The sequence below is a fragment of the Canis lupus genome, chromosome 5 (genome assembly GCF_011100685.1).
Source record: "Canis lupus familiaris isolate Mischka breed German Shepherd chromosome 5, alternate assembly UU_Cfam_GSD_1.0, whole genome shotgun sequence".
NCBI lineage: Eukaryota > Metazoa > Chordata > Mammalia > Carnivora > Canidae > Canis > Canis lupus.
In genome coordinates, this window is record NC_049226.1 from 44,483,283 (window position 1) to 44,497,295 (window position 14,013).

General features: G+C 40.7%; 1 protein-coding gene across 6 annotated transcripts in view; it reads right to left on the minus strand.

Annotated features, from left to right (window-relative positions):
* The window catches only part of PDE4B (phosphodiesterase 4B), a 542,476-nt gene that overhangs the window by 78,130 nt on the left and 450,333 nt on the right, over positions 1–14,013 (minus strand). Inside the window, exon 1 of one of the 6 annotated variants that reach the window (XM_038537228.1) lies at positions 13,465–13,553. The exons of the other annotated variants lie outside the window; for them this stretch is intronic. The gene's annotated coding sequence lies outside the window, so the exon portion shown is untranslated. Of the gene's footprint in view, positions 1–13,464; positions 13,554–14,013 lie in introns of those variants that run through there. 6 annotated transcript variants of the gene reach the window in all.

Here is a 14,013-nt window from a genome sequence, read left to right on the forward strand (position 1 = left end):
GAGGAGACACCTTTGACAGAAACCTGGCAAGCTGCGAGGTATAGCAGGACAGAGATTTAAGCCTGGACCTCTGATACCTATAAGCTCAAACATGGTTAGTCAGTTTCTATTATCATCCCGATGGGCTACTGATGGTTTCCGCCTCTGAGCTAGGGGATAAGCGGTAGCAGGGGAGGAGGAGGACTCCTTGTGGCCACGTGTCCAAAAAAGCTTCAGAAACATTTATCAAGAGCTAGGATGCTAGTAGGGGATACTAGTGGATTTTATTACTCCTGGCATTGGAAATTACTCCTGCTTGCAAATTAAGTATCAAATCAGGCTCCTAAAGTATGCGTGCTGAATGCTGTAGAAGACCCATTTGGATTTTGTGTTACACTTGCTTTTTATTCATGATTTCAAATCTCAGATAAAGTCTCAATACTGCCTAGAAGTCTCACTAGGAACCTTGTGTGACACTATGCTCTATCTTCTCCCTTTTCAAATATTCCATCTGCCTCCCCCTCCACAATTTAAACCATCAGGTGAGAAGGAACTCTCTCAGTTTTGAGTATGTGTACAAACCTATCACATAATATTGTTATAACGATTAAATGAGTTAGTAAATGAAAATTACTTAGAGCATTACATGGTACATAGTGAACTCTCAGTAAATGTTAGCTATAATCATGATTATTATTACCTGTGCCTAAATCCATTTTCTCCTGCTTCCCTCTTTCACCTGCTCCTGCCAGATGCCAAGCCCTCAATTTGCTTTCTGGACCCCACTGTCCTTTATTTTCTCTAGGATTGCTCCTTTGATTGTTCCCTCTTTCTCTTCATCAGTAACTTCTCCTTCTCTCTGGATTTTTTTTTTCATCAATGTAAAAATCTGCTTTACTATCCTCAAATGTTCAACCCACTTCAATTCTGCCTCCTATCCTTATAAGTCCTATAAATCTGCTCTTCTCAAGATCATCAGTGAATTCTGTTGTCAAAACTGGTAGTCAGTCACTTTCTATCCTCAACTTACTTCAACACAGCTGATGGCCATTCTTCTCAACACAGTGCCCTCAGGTTCCACACTGTAGGGTTTCCTCTTAGCTCTCTAATCATTCCATCTCAATCTTTTCCCCAATCCTGTCCTCTACTGAGTATCTAAATGCTGTCACTTTCCATGGACATGGGTCTAGACTTATATTCTCCCTCTACATTCTCATTCATGCCCAGGGATTTATTCAAAATGTATGTGCTCAAAACTCCAAGTTTAGATCTTTAGCCTAACCTGTTTTATGCCTACCTCATATTTCCTCTAGGATTCAAAATAACACTCAAAATGAATAACTCAAACCAAATCAAGAACTTCTTTCCCACCCCAGCTGCCAAAATTTCCTCTTCTAATCTTATCCATCTTAGTCAGGGGCACCCAGATCCATGCTGTGATTGGCTTAAGCCAGAAGCCTGGATTTCATTCTTGATTCTTCTTTCTCTGAATATTTCTACCTTCACCCCTTCCTATTTAATCCATTAGCAAGTTTCATCTCTTCCATAACCCAAATACATATCTGATGTCTGCTTCTCTCCATTGCTGTTTCTCCACCATTGTCAACTAAACAAGCATCATCTCTTACCTGATCTGTTTCAATGTTCCCCTCACTTCCACTTTTCTAATCCACTTTATTATCCACATTAATGTCTTGGTGAGCCTTAAAAAGTTATATAACATTTTCACCATTTCTTGAGGGCTTCCTAATTTGCTTTAATATTGTCTTAACTCCTTACTAGAGCATACAAGGGCCTACAGGATCTGGCCCTCACCCCTCTCTGACGCTATTTTGTACTGTTCTCCCCCAATTCACTTCACTTTAGCCACACTGGCCTTCCTCAAACACACCAAGTTCAATACATTCTGTTTTAAACATTCTGCTTCTCTGCCTGGAATAGTGCCCCCTTCATTCTCAGCTTTCTGGGTTCAGGTGAAATGTCACCTCCCTGGAGAGACATTTTCTTATTTTCCCATCTCAACAACTTCCTTTCTTCCCCATTATTTTCTATAGCTGTGTCCTCTAAATATCCTTCAAAGCACTTATCCAAACTTGTTTATTTTCTTGTGTATAGTTGGTATCTCCCTCCTGATCCAAAAGAGAAACGGTCCATTTCTATTTTACTCACCAGTACCTAACAAAATGCCTGATATACAGTGGAGTCTACATAATACTCACTCAATAAACGAGTGAATAAATAAGCAGTCATTCACATATTAATCTAAGCAGTTGAAAGCATAGAAGTGAAACAGAGCTTTGGACAACTCACTTAAAGAGCTGGCCCATGACAAATTATTCCCCCAGAGAATGGTGCCAAGTCCTGTTGATAAAGGAGCATCTTATGACTATGACTGGATCTTTCCTTCTTCCAGTTTATGCAAATTATATGCCTTCTTTGTGAACTCCTTACCCCTATTTAATTCCTAGCCAAGATCCAACTTAACTCTTTGTCCTTGATGAAACCCCTCCCCATAATTCTAGCCCAAAGGTCTTCATGATCCTCAGAAAAACCTACAGTACTCACTTAATATTTATATTCCATTTTGTGCATTTTTTATGAGCTAAGCACTGCCTCAGGAAATGAGGATGATCAAATATAAAGATCTTTGAACTAACATTTATTCAGCATCTTTTGTACATTAAGTATTTTATATCAGCACTCATATTATAATTACATAATTATAATATTAGCACTCACTCGTTCTCACTACAAACCCAATTTCCATTTATTTTTATTTAGCAAATATTTTCATAGCACAGACTGCATACCAGGCCATAGTTTAAGGACTATACAAATGTTAATTCATTTAATCCACATAACAAACCTAAAGGATAGGTAGTATTATGATACTTTGGGACCCCCGAGGCAAAAACAAGCTATTTGCCTAAAACCATAGAACTAATAAATGGTAGGCCAGAATTTGGGCCCAGGCATGAAGCTCCAGAGTCTCCATTCTCAACCATCATTCTAAGCCACCTCTCAATTCCTATCAGGTAGGTATGATTACTTCTCTTTCCAGAAAGAACTCAGGACTCTTAGGTTAACCTTGCTAGGAATACATAGTTAATTCACGTATTCAACATCAAATGTTTATAGAGTACCTTCTAAATGTTAGGCACTATGTAAAAGTTTTGAGATACACAATGTTTGAATAGACTTGTCCTCAGGGAGTTTACAATTCAGCGGACAAGTGGAACAGTGTGGGATTTAGATTTAAGGGCTTTTTAACTGTTAAATCCAGGACTTGTGACCTTTCCAGGATTCTATTCTCATAGAATTCAATCAAATTGTTTGGGTTTCAAGATGATCCCTCAAGGAACAGGTGGTGGAGTTGGGACATCTCCAAAAGGCTTCCCTGAGGAGGAAGGCACCACTCATCGCTTTTTGTTACTTAAATGGTGAAATGTTTCACAATTAAATATCATTCTTCAACTGCTCACTGCAATCTCCTTGAGGACTGGGACTCTAACTTAACATTGCTCATAGTGTTTGGGACGGTGTGCTACACACATAGGGTCCAATAAAGAGATCTCAAATTGTGACTGGTTGAGTTCTTAAAACAGTGAACAAAGCTGGCAGTCTTAGTTTTGCTACGTGTAAGATTTCTTCAGACTTGAACACTTACTTACCATGGCAGACATACACTAGCTTTTCCTGGCTCTCTGGGGACTGTGACTCAAAGAGTGAATGCCATAAAACCAGGAGGTGTTCTCAATTTTCACCTTACCACATGGCCTAGGTCCTTTGCACTTCCAGATTCAATATTGTCTTCCCTAAGGAACCTCACAGCCCCATCCGCTGCCACCAAGCCCTCTGGAACGGGGAGTCCTGCCTTTATGACCACAAATTGTCCTGTGTTTATATTGCCAAAATAGGCAAACTGAATTCCCACATTTTTTTTCACTGGTGCAATGGGAAGCACCAGGGCCTTGGTCCTAGGAAATGATGAAAACCCAACCCAGATGTATACAGAGCAAACACTGCTATTTGCCACACTGTCTTGTTTGTTTTGGAGGAAAGTGGATTTATTAATAATAAAGTTTCACCATGTGGCAGGCACATCTGTGTTACAAAGTATCAGTCATAGAAAGTAACTCAGGAAAAACCCCATTAAGTCACCTAGTCCTGCATATGCCAAGGCTGTAGTCTACGTTTCTGTCTTTTGAGATTTACCAGCATTTCAGAATAAAAGATGAGATGTTAAGAGCAATGTCTCACCTATGATTCCAAACTACCATTAACGATGGTGCTCATGGTGGGAAAATGGAAAAGAAAACACACACACAAAAATCTCAAATCCTCAAAGTTTCAATTCATAGCCCTGAATGGGGTGTTGTCCCAAACTGATACAGAGAATAAACTGAGGAGCAGACTTCAATTCACAAAAGCACATGGTGTCTTCTGTGGAGACTCATGGCCAAAAGAGGAGAAAACCCTACATTTATTTATTTAACACTTATTTATTTAACCTTCTTGCTGGGTTGGGTTGTTGGATTTGGTTTTACATCCTGAATTACAAAATTTATGATGGGAACATGTGTCAGCTGTTTGCTGAAGGAAAGAAAGACTTCTGTTCTTTGTCTTTTCTCATAATAGAGCCAAGCATCCCACACCATTTAGAGAAGTTAAAATACGTGAAGAGTAAGAGCATAACCCTTGCTTGGCTTCCTTTTCTACATCTTCTGTTCTTTCTTCCTGATGGTACCCGCCTGGGCACGATCCTGGTGCCTCCTGCCTGGACTGCTGTATAGCATTTACTCAGACTTTCAAACCCTCTGGCCAGCAGCTGCCAAAATCAGCATCAGCTAAGATTTTCTGAGACTCAATCACACACACCTGCTCTTTGCATACTGTGATCAAATATGTATCCTTTGCTTAATTTATTTGTCACAATGGGGCACAGTATGGATAGTAGCCAAGGGCATGGGCTCAAAATGAAGCAGAAAGAGTTTTTAATCCTAGCTCTACTACTTCCCCACCCAGCTTTATTGAGATATAATTGACATATTACATAGTGTAAGTTTAAGGTAAATAACGTGATGATTTGATACAGGTATTATTGTAAAATGATTATCATAATAAGGTTAGTTAACTTATACATCACTCTTTTTTTTTTTTTTTTTTGAGAGAAAGAGTATGCATGGGGGTGAAGAGGCAGATGGAGAGGGAGAGAGAGAGAATCCCAATCCACACCCAGTGTGGAGCCTGACATGGGGCTTGATCTCACAACCCTGATATCCTGACCTGAGCTGAAATCAAGAGTTAGACTCTTAACAAACTGAGCCACCTCCACTGCTACTTTTTAATGGAGGCTTTGGAAAGGCAGTATCTTTATCTGTAAAGGGTAATAAGAACAGAGCCTACTTCATAGTGTTTTTGTTTTTAAAATAACTTTATTTAGGCATATTTTGCATAAATATATTTCACCTTTTCAAGTGTAAAAATTCAATAATTTTTCGTAGATTTACTAAGTTGTGCAACCATCACCATGAATTAGCTTAAAAATATTTTTATTACCCCTCATGTCCCTTTACTATTAATCCTGTCTTCTGCCCCTACCCCACTTTCCCTGTCTTCATATCTTTGCTTTTCCTGGATATTTCATGTAAATAAAATACAATTAATGGTATCATACTATATATGGTATCTCATGTCTGGCTTCTTTCACTGAGAAGGATAGTTTGAGGTACATCCCTATCATATGTAGCATGTCTTCTTAGTTTGTTCCTTTTCACTGCTAAATAGTTTTTCATTGTATGGATATAGCATCTTTTGTCTATCCATTCAGGCGATGGGCAGTTAGGTCATTTTCACTTCTTGGTTACTATACATAATGTTTCTAAGAAGACTTGCATTCAAGACTTTGTGTAGGGATCCCTGGGTGGCGCAGCGGTTTGGCGCCTGCCTTTGGCCCAGGGCGCGATCCTGGAGACCTGGGATCGAATCCCACGTCGGGCTCCCGGTGCGTGGAGCCTGCTTCTCCCTCTGCCTGTGTCTCTGTGCCTCTCTCTCTCTCTGTGACTATCATAAATAAATAAAAAAATTAAAAAAAAAAAAAAAAAAGACTTTGTGTAGATGTATGTCTTCAGTTTACTTGTGTAGACACCTAAGAGTGGAAGTGATGGGCCATATGGTACACTATGTTTAGCATCTTAAGTCACAGAGTTGTCTGAGGCTTAGATATTACATAGAAGGCCTCACTCAAAGCCCCTGGGAATAATGATCCATGAAAATTGCTGTTGTGGTTGTTGCTCTATCCTTTGGAGAAGTTTCTACTTGTTTACTGTGTAGACAAGGAGGCTAAAACAAAGCTCAGAAAGGGTTACCAACTCACTCAAGACCACGCACAGTGGGATGCCTGGCTGGCTCAGTGGTTGAATGCCTGCCTTCAGCTCAGGGCATGATCCTGGGGTCCCGGATCAAGTCCCACATCAGGCTCCCTTCATGGAGCCTGCTTCTCCCTCTGCCCGTGTCTCTGCCTCTCCCTCTCTGTGTCTCTCATGAATAAATAAATAAAATCTTAAAAAAAAAAAAAGACCACACACAGCTAATCGATGGGTAAACTAGAATTCTTCTCTTATGTTTTCTGACTCTAAACCTGGCATCATTTCCTGCCATCATAGCCAATAGCCACACAAAGTATCCTGAGGAGCGTAGTCCCCTGTGTAACAAATACTCCTGGCTCCTCAATGCACATGAAATAAAATCTTGATTTGTGTGCTAGGTATACAAAGCCTCCTATTATTTTCCCACTGATCTTTTCTGCCTAATTTCCCTCCACACACCTCCACTCTATCCTCCCTTCAGGAATCTGCCAAGATGACTTTCATTCCAAAAACTAAGCCCACACTCTTTGGCCCACTATACCTTTGATGGCACATGATCTGGGTTCTTGAATAGTATTTCTCACTTTTCCCTTGTGAACTCTTACCCCTCCTTCAACACAGAGTTCAAGTCATACCTCCTATACATTCCTACTTCCTCAGCCTAGTGACCTGTTTGAAATTAATCTGTATTTTCTTAACACACTTAGTTATAATAGGTAGTCAATGAACACACTGACTTGAGCTGAAATGACTGAAAAAAAAGAAAACAAACAAACAAACAAACCCTCAGCTGTGTAATGAATGACCTAGCTATGAGAGGTACTAATTTTTAAAAATTCAATAAAAATCATTTGTAAAATGTCCAGGTATAGCAACACAGTGTTATTTGTTACAGATTACCTGGAGTAGAATCTTATTCCTCACCACTTGGCTTCCTCTGTGTATCAAGAGCACTTTACTGTGTTTTGGGCAACTTCTTATCACACTGGATTGCATATCCATTTGTGTTTGCCAGCCCCAAAAGACTGTGAGCGCCTCCAGAGAAGAAACTGTCTTATTCATTTCTGTATACCCATTCCCCACCACAATGCTCGATTCATGTAATGGTGAGTACTCACTCAATGCTGAATGAATGAGAGGGTTAGTGAATGAGAGAATGAGCTGCTCTTTCTGTCTGACACAGATAATCCATTAAAAGTTGGTAGTACTCTCTTGCCTGACATTTGAGTTCTAAAAGAGGGTTCTCCTTTAAAAAAGATTCTAATCTTCCCTTTGACCTACTGTTAATTCCACTTCCTCCAAATGGCTCATCTGAATAAGTCAATAAGCATATACGTAGACTATTTTCTTCCCAGTTCCTTCCTTTAACTCTTTCTAAACAAAAGCCACAAGAAAGATGAATAGTTAAAGAGAAAAATTCTGCAAATTATATAAGCTCTAAAACACGGTGACTTTTCCTAAGTTGTCAGATTCTAACAAGGATCCAGCAGAGGCCTTCCACATAGTACAGGCATTGTAAAGAGTTGTGGAATAATTAGATCCAAAAAGATTTATTAAGTGCCAATGAACAAGACCCTGTTGCAACCTTCTAAGACTTCTGGCATGAGGGAGCTAACAAACATATATAGTGGTAACAATAACAACAACTATGTATTCCTTCAGTCATTACTCTATGACTGGCACTATTTCAAGTGTTTTATATGAAATAACTCAATTAATTTTCATAATAACTCTAAGAGGAAACTATTATAGACGAGAAAATGAGGATGAAGAATCTGAAGTTTACCAGTTTCAGAAGTAATTAGTGTAATAAGTAGTAGAACTGGGACCCAAGAAATCTGGCTCCAGAAACTTCCCATAAGAATGCTTCTAAGCTTAGGTGAGGGGCCTTGTGCCCTCCCTTCCTGTTTCCCCAGCACTCATAACCACTCAATGACCATTTGCTGTTAAACTGTGCCAACTGCAAGGCTGACAGGGATTAGGAAAAGAATAAAGATACACTGTGTTATCCAACAATAATATGGCCTAATATCAGGGTAGGAAGGGGTGGAAGAAGCCCAGGTTTGGGAGCCAGACCAGAGACCTGAGTTTGAACTCCAGATTCACCAATAACTAGCTCAGGGGCTATTTTTTCTCTGACAAAAAATTATCTACCCCAACTCCCACACACTACCATTTCTGGGCCAAAAGCCATTTTGGAAATCCAAAGACTCTGTAAGATTGGACTCTAGACTCAAAGACTCAAACTAATTCAAAATAAAGATGACTAAGTCTGAGGTTAAATGATTTACCTCAGGTCACACACCTGGTTGGTACTGGTACTAAAATTCAGTTTCCTGAGTTCCAGCTCAGTGCTCTTTCGTTTAAGTCAGAGTTTCATTTGAGGTAAAGACGTTGAACAAAACGCCATCAGAAGCAAATTATTCAAAACGGGACTTTCCAGAGCCAGCCTGGAATTGGACAGCTGCCTCCTTGTGTTCAAGAGAGGCACACCCCGGTTTCACTATATATCTGAAATCTAACTCTCTCCTTGTGATGCCAGAGCTGGGGATATCTTTTAAGCAGTGAGTAATGCTCTGGAGATAAGTCTCCCACTGCTCTCCTATGTCCTAAAAATTCTCCCTTGCCTTGTTTCCTTGTGGGGATGTCCTACTCAATACCAAAAATACTTTTCAGTGAAGAGGACTTATTTCCGGAAGAGAGAAAGACACTATCACCTTCCTGTTGGCTCAGTTCTTTCCCTGAAGGGCTTGAAGCACATTTTCTTTTAAATTCTCTATAGTTCTAGAATCTGGAGAAAAGAGTAGATTAAATGTAGCACAGGAAAAGGAGGGCATTGTTAGGAGAACGCTGAGTATGACTGGAGCAGCAGGTGTAAGCATCATCTTAAGGGCTGGTATCCCTTGAAAACAGGTACCTGAGTGGGCATCACCTACAAGACTTTATGTACCTGATAGCACAGAGGACTAGTGCCAAGCATCTTTGGAGCCGAACAAGCCAGAGTTCAAATCTTAGCTCTTTCCCTTACTAGCTGAGTGTTTTTATATTAATAGCTACCTTCACCAGGGCATGGTTTCAGTAGTTTAGAAAAGTGAGATAATAATGACTTCATAAAGGGTTATGGATGAGGAGAAGATTGTAGTTCCTAACAGCAAATCTTATATTTAGCAGGGATTTAATATTACGTTAACCCTTCTTCCTCCTGTTTTGTAGTTGAAACAAATGTTTCAGAGTGAATTCTTTGAAAACGAAGAAAACACTTTGGGTATAGTATAGCATTAAAAGTGATTTGTCAAACCACTGTTCAATTATATATGCTCATAATGCAGGGAAAATCTCAGAATTGGCTGAGTCTGCCCTTCTTCTGAATAAGAGAATCTCATGTTAAACTTTCTACATCTATCTAGACATGCTCTTCTGGCAAGGCGCACAGAATGAACCACCTCCCAGGAAACACATTCCATTTTCTGCCAAATCTTTACTGGGCTAAATGGTTCACTGAGGCAAAACTTGTCTCTGCTATAAATTCTACCCAGTATAACCTGCCTTTGGTCTTTGCTCTGGCAACACAGAATGGTGAAAAGGGAATGTTTCCCCAATGCTGTTCCCTGCTAAAAATCAGAGTGACTCTCCTCCACAGAAACCCAAGGAGTAGAGGGTAATAAGTAATCCCACCAACAAAATCAGAAAATGAAATTGAAGGAGCATATTCCATCGCTGCAGAAAAAGAGGACACAAAGAGAAGTGTTTCTACAACTTGAGTATACCTGTGACTCCAGACCAGGAGAAAAAGCAAGATTTGGGGGAAAAGAACCAGCTGAGATGTCAATTCCTTGGATGCTAGAAAGTATCCATAGTTGATTCAGTTTAGTTACTTGCTGAGAGCAATTCCTTATCTACAGGTAAATGATCACAAGTCTGAGATGTTCTGGACAGAGGTGGTTATGGGAACCACCTGGCTCACGGTTAGAGTACCCAGGGAATCCCCCTGAGATGCAGAACTGTAGTGGTGAGAGCAGAGGTTGGGAGCTGTGGCCAACACAAGGCTATGTGCTTGGCAAAGGGGCTGGAGGCCTCATCTCTGATGTGTATGTTCTCAGTGGCAGGAACACAAGATGCAGAGAAAGCATGGACGTGAGGAGGTGTTACAGTCCATGTCTGAGAAAGAAAGGGTCTCATGGATGACCTAGCGAATGGGGCTGACATCAAATTTCCTCAAGAGGAGATGAATGTTCCAGACCCCCTTCTGTGGAAACAAGTACTATACATAAAGAGGATGCTCACCCCACTCCAACATATTTCTGGCCAAATTAACCTGTTTTTTGAAATATTTCTCCCAACTGAGTTTACAGTAATAGTTTATAGTCTCCAGATACAGGGCACAGAATGACTGGCATTCTTGTAGAGCCAAAGCCCAAGATTCTCTTTTCTCTCACTGCTGCTCAGCAGAGAGAATGGTGAGAATGTGGGGCATCTGTGGTGTCACCAACATTTAGTAGGTGTGTCACCACTGCCGGGGACTGTCAGGGTGTTCAAAATACAAACACGTTGCCCTTGTGGTCTTTCAAACCATCATACTGTTTCAAAACAATTCTGTGAGCTGGGAGGAATGGTTATTTACCATGTTTTGAAGTAAAGTCTCAATTAGTCAGAAGGAATATAAAGATTTTTTATTCTCCTGGATCTTATATTTTGTGTGTGTGTGTGTAGAACTGGGCATAATTCTGGTCTGATATCCAGGGCAGGCTTGTTTATTTATTGGTTGGTCCTTTTGATGATTTGTTTTATGTGTCAATTTGTCTAGGCAATAGTACCTGGATATTTAACCGATATAGATCTAGGTGTTGTGAAGATATTTTGTAGATGTGATTAACATCTACAGTCAGTGGATTTTAAGTAAAAGAGATTACCTTCAAAAAAAAAAAAAAGAGATTACCTTCAATATTGGTGGGCCTTACCCCATCAGTTGAAGTCCTAAGAGCAAAAACAGGTTTCTTGGAAAGGAACAGATTCTGCCTCAAGAACACAGCATTAACTCCTGCCTGAGTTTCCAGAAATTTAAACTTGCTAGCCCCTACAATAACACAAGCCAAAACTTTAAAATAAATCATAAATATGTGTATATATATTCTCACACTACTTCTGCTTCTTTGGAGTATCCTGACTGATATGATCTATATCTTCCGGTAGTTTTTTTCTCTACACTTTTATTCCCAGATGGTCCAAACTCAAGATCAGATTCTGAGTCTTATTCAACTTAGCACTTCCCTTCCCCTTTACTTGGTAGGAGGCCACAATAAAAATTTTTAGCCTACAGAACACACAAAAACTCAAACAGATGAAGGAACATATGCCAATGGCATAAAGAAAAATTATGTTTTTAAAAACCAATGCAGGACATGGATACCCCAATACAATATATGAAGAGTAGACAGGGCAGCCCGGGGGGCTCAGCAGTTTAGTACCGCCTTCAGCCCAGGGCGTGATCCTGGAGACCCGGGATCGAGTCCCACGTCAGGCTCCCTGCATGGAGCCTGCTTCTCCCTCTGCCTGTGTCTCTGCCTCTCTCTTGCTTGCTCTCACTCTCTTTCTCTCTGTCTCTCATGAATAAATAAATACAAGATTTTTTAAAAAAGAGTAGACAATTATTACAATAAGCAAGACTAATTGTAGGAGGCTTTCCATAGGTATGTTTGAGTTTGATTAAGAGGCCTATAGAGAAGGTGGTTTGGAGGTATGAGGGGCATGAAGAAAACAGCAAACCAGAGGGAAGCCTAGACGCGATCTGCAGGTGAAGAGAGACAGACTGGTGAAATTTGCAATGCGAGAGGAAGAAATAATAAGAAACGAGGTCAGTGAGGACAGAGGCCCGTTGTATTGACTAAAAAGGCATTTAAAGAACCCCTACTTCCCCCCAGGATTGAAAAAAAAAATAACAAACCAGCATGCATGTACATGCCCGCACATGGCATAGGGCTGGCACAAGAGAGATTTGAAGGATCCCCTGTCGGGACAGGTACTCTGCATCGAGACGTAGAGCAGCTGTTGCCACTGAATGCCTCAGACCTCCCAGCTGTGCAAAGCCATGAAAAGCCTCTCCCAAAGCCTATGCATCACATTTAAGGTATGGGTTTGCTTCGTAGAACTGAGCCTCTGTCAGCAACGTAGGGGTGAAAAAGAAGTCCACTGGCCACAGGGTTACACTCTGGGCCAGTGGGACTGTCCTCCAAAGCCAGCAAATGGAGAACTCCGGAGGTTTCACCTGTGCCTTCCAGACAGCTAGTCCTGTAGTCTGAGGGAATGCAGCAGCTCTTTTAGGAGCCCACTTTTCTTTGTCTGCAGATGGCAATCCAGATTGGCAGCAGTGATCCTGAAGCATATTTTTGTCTCATGGACATTGTTTCAAGTTCCCCAAAGCTGGAGCAGCTGGGCAGTTGCAAAGTCATTCAGTTTCACCTTCCCCATAAGCTAATTTCGCCTTATCAGAATCTACTACTAGAAATCGACTCAAGAAAGTCCATTTTTTGGGATCCTTGGGTGGCTCAGCGGTCTAGCGCCTGCCTTCAGCCCAGGGCGAGATCCTGGAGTCCCGGGATCAAGTCCCACATCAGGCTCCGTGCACGGAGCCTGCTTCTCCCTCTGCCTGTGTCTCTGCCTCTCTCTCTGTGTCTCCATGAATTAATAAAATCTTTTTTAAAAAATCCATTTTTTTCCATGAGCAAGTCAGCAATCTTTCTCTTCTTTTGCTTACAATTCATTGCACTACCTCTCTTTCACTGTCCTTTTCAATGATGTTTTCCAATAATTTTTTTTGAGCACCTGCCCTGTGCCAGGCACTGAGCACACAGTCTAGAGGTATAAGTAATCAAGAAAACAGGCCATTATAATACATTAAAAACATTAACATTTATTTACTGCTGTGTGTGGCATTGTGCTGAACCCTTTACATACAATAATCTAGCTCTCACGATGATTCTTTGCTGAAGATCTTATTGTTATCCTGATTGTACCTATGAGGAAATGAAGGCCCAGAGAGTGGAATTACTCACCTATAGTCATACAGAAAGATAGGAATAGAACCAGAGCTAAACCCAGCCAATCAGGATCCAGAGCTCACCTGCTTAGCCATGAAGGTGGACAGAAGGGGCAGGTGCCCAGTATTGTGCCAGAGAAAGTGCATGTCCTGGGGAGCCCACAGGAGGTGCCAACAGCCCAGACTTGTGGCTCAGGGAGCCGTGCTGTATTTGAAATTCAAATCAGATCATGCATGTTAATCTTCTTCTCAAAATTCCTTAATGGCTTCTCTCATAATTTAGAATAAAATTCACAGGTTTCACACATGGCCTACAAATGCTCTGCTCACTGGCCTTTCTCATTGTCACCCTATGGATCCAGACCTTAGACTGCAGCACCTGTAAGGTGTCACTTACTGTCTCTACCCACCCGGCTCCTACTCAGTGTTTAGGTCTCAAAGTCAAAGTCATTCACAAAGGCCTTCCCTGTCTCCTAATCTGCATTAATCCCAATAATAACTAATGATAATAATAATTAGACCCAACACTAAATAATACTAGATGGTGGGCAGTATTTTAAATGCTTTACGTATAATAGTTTACTTAAATATTACAACAAGCCTAATGGTAAGTATTAATATTATTCCCATTTT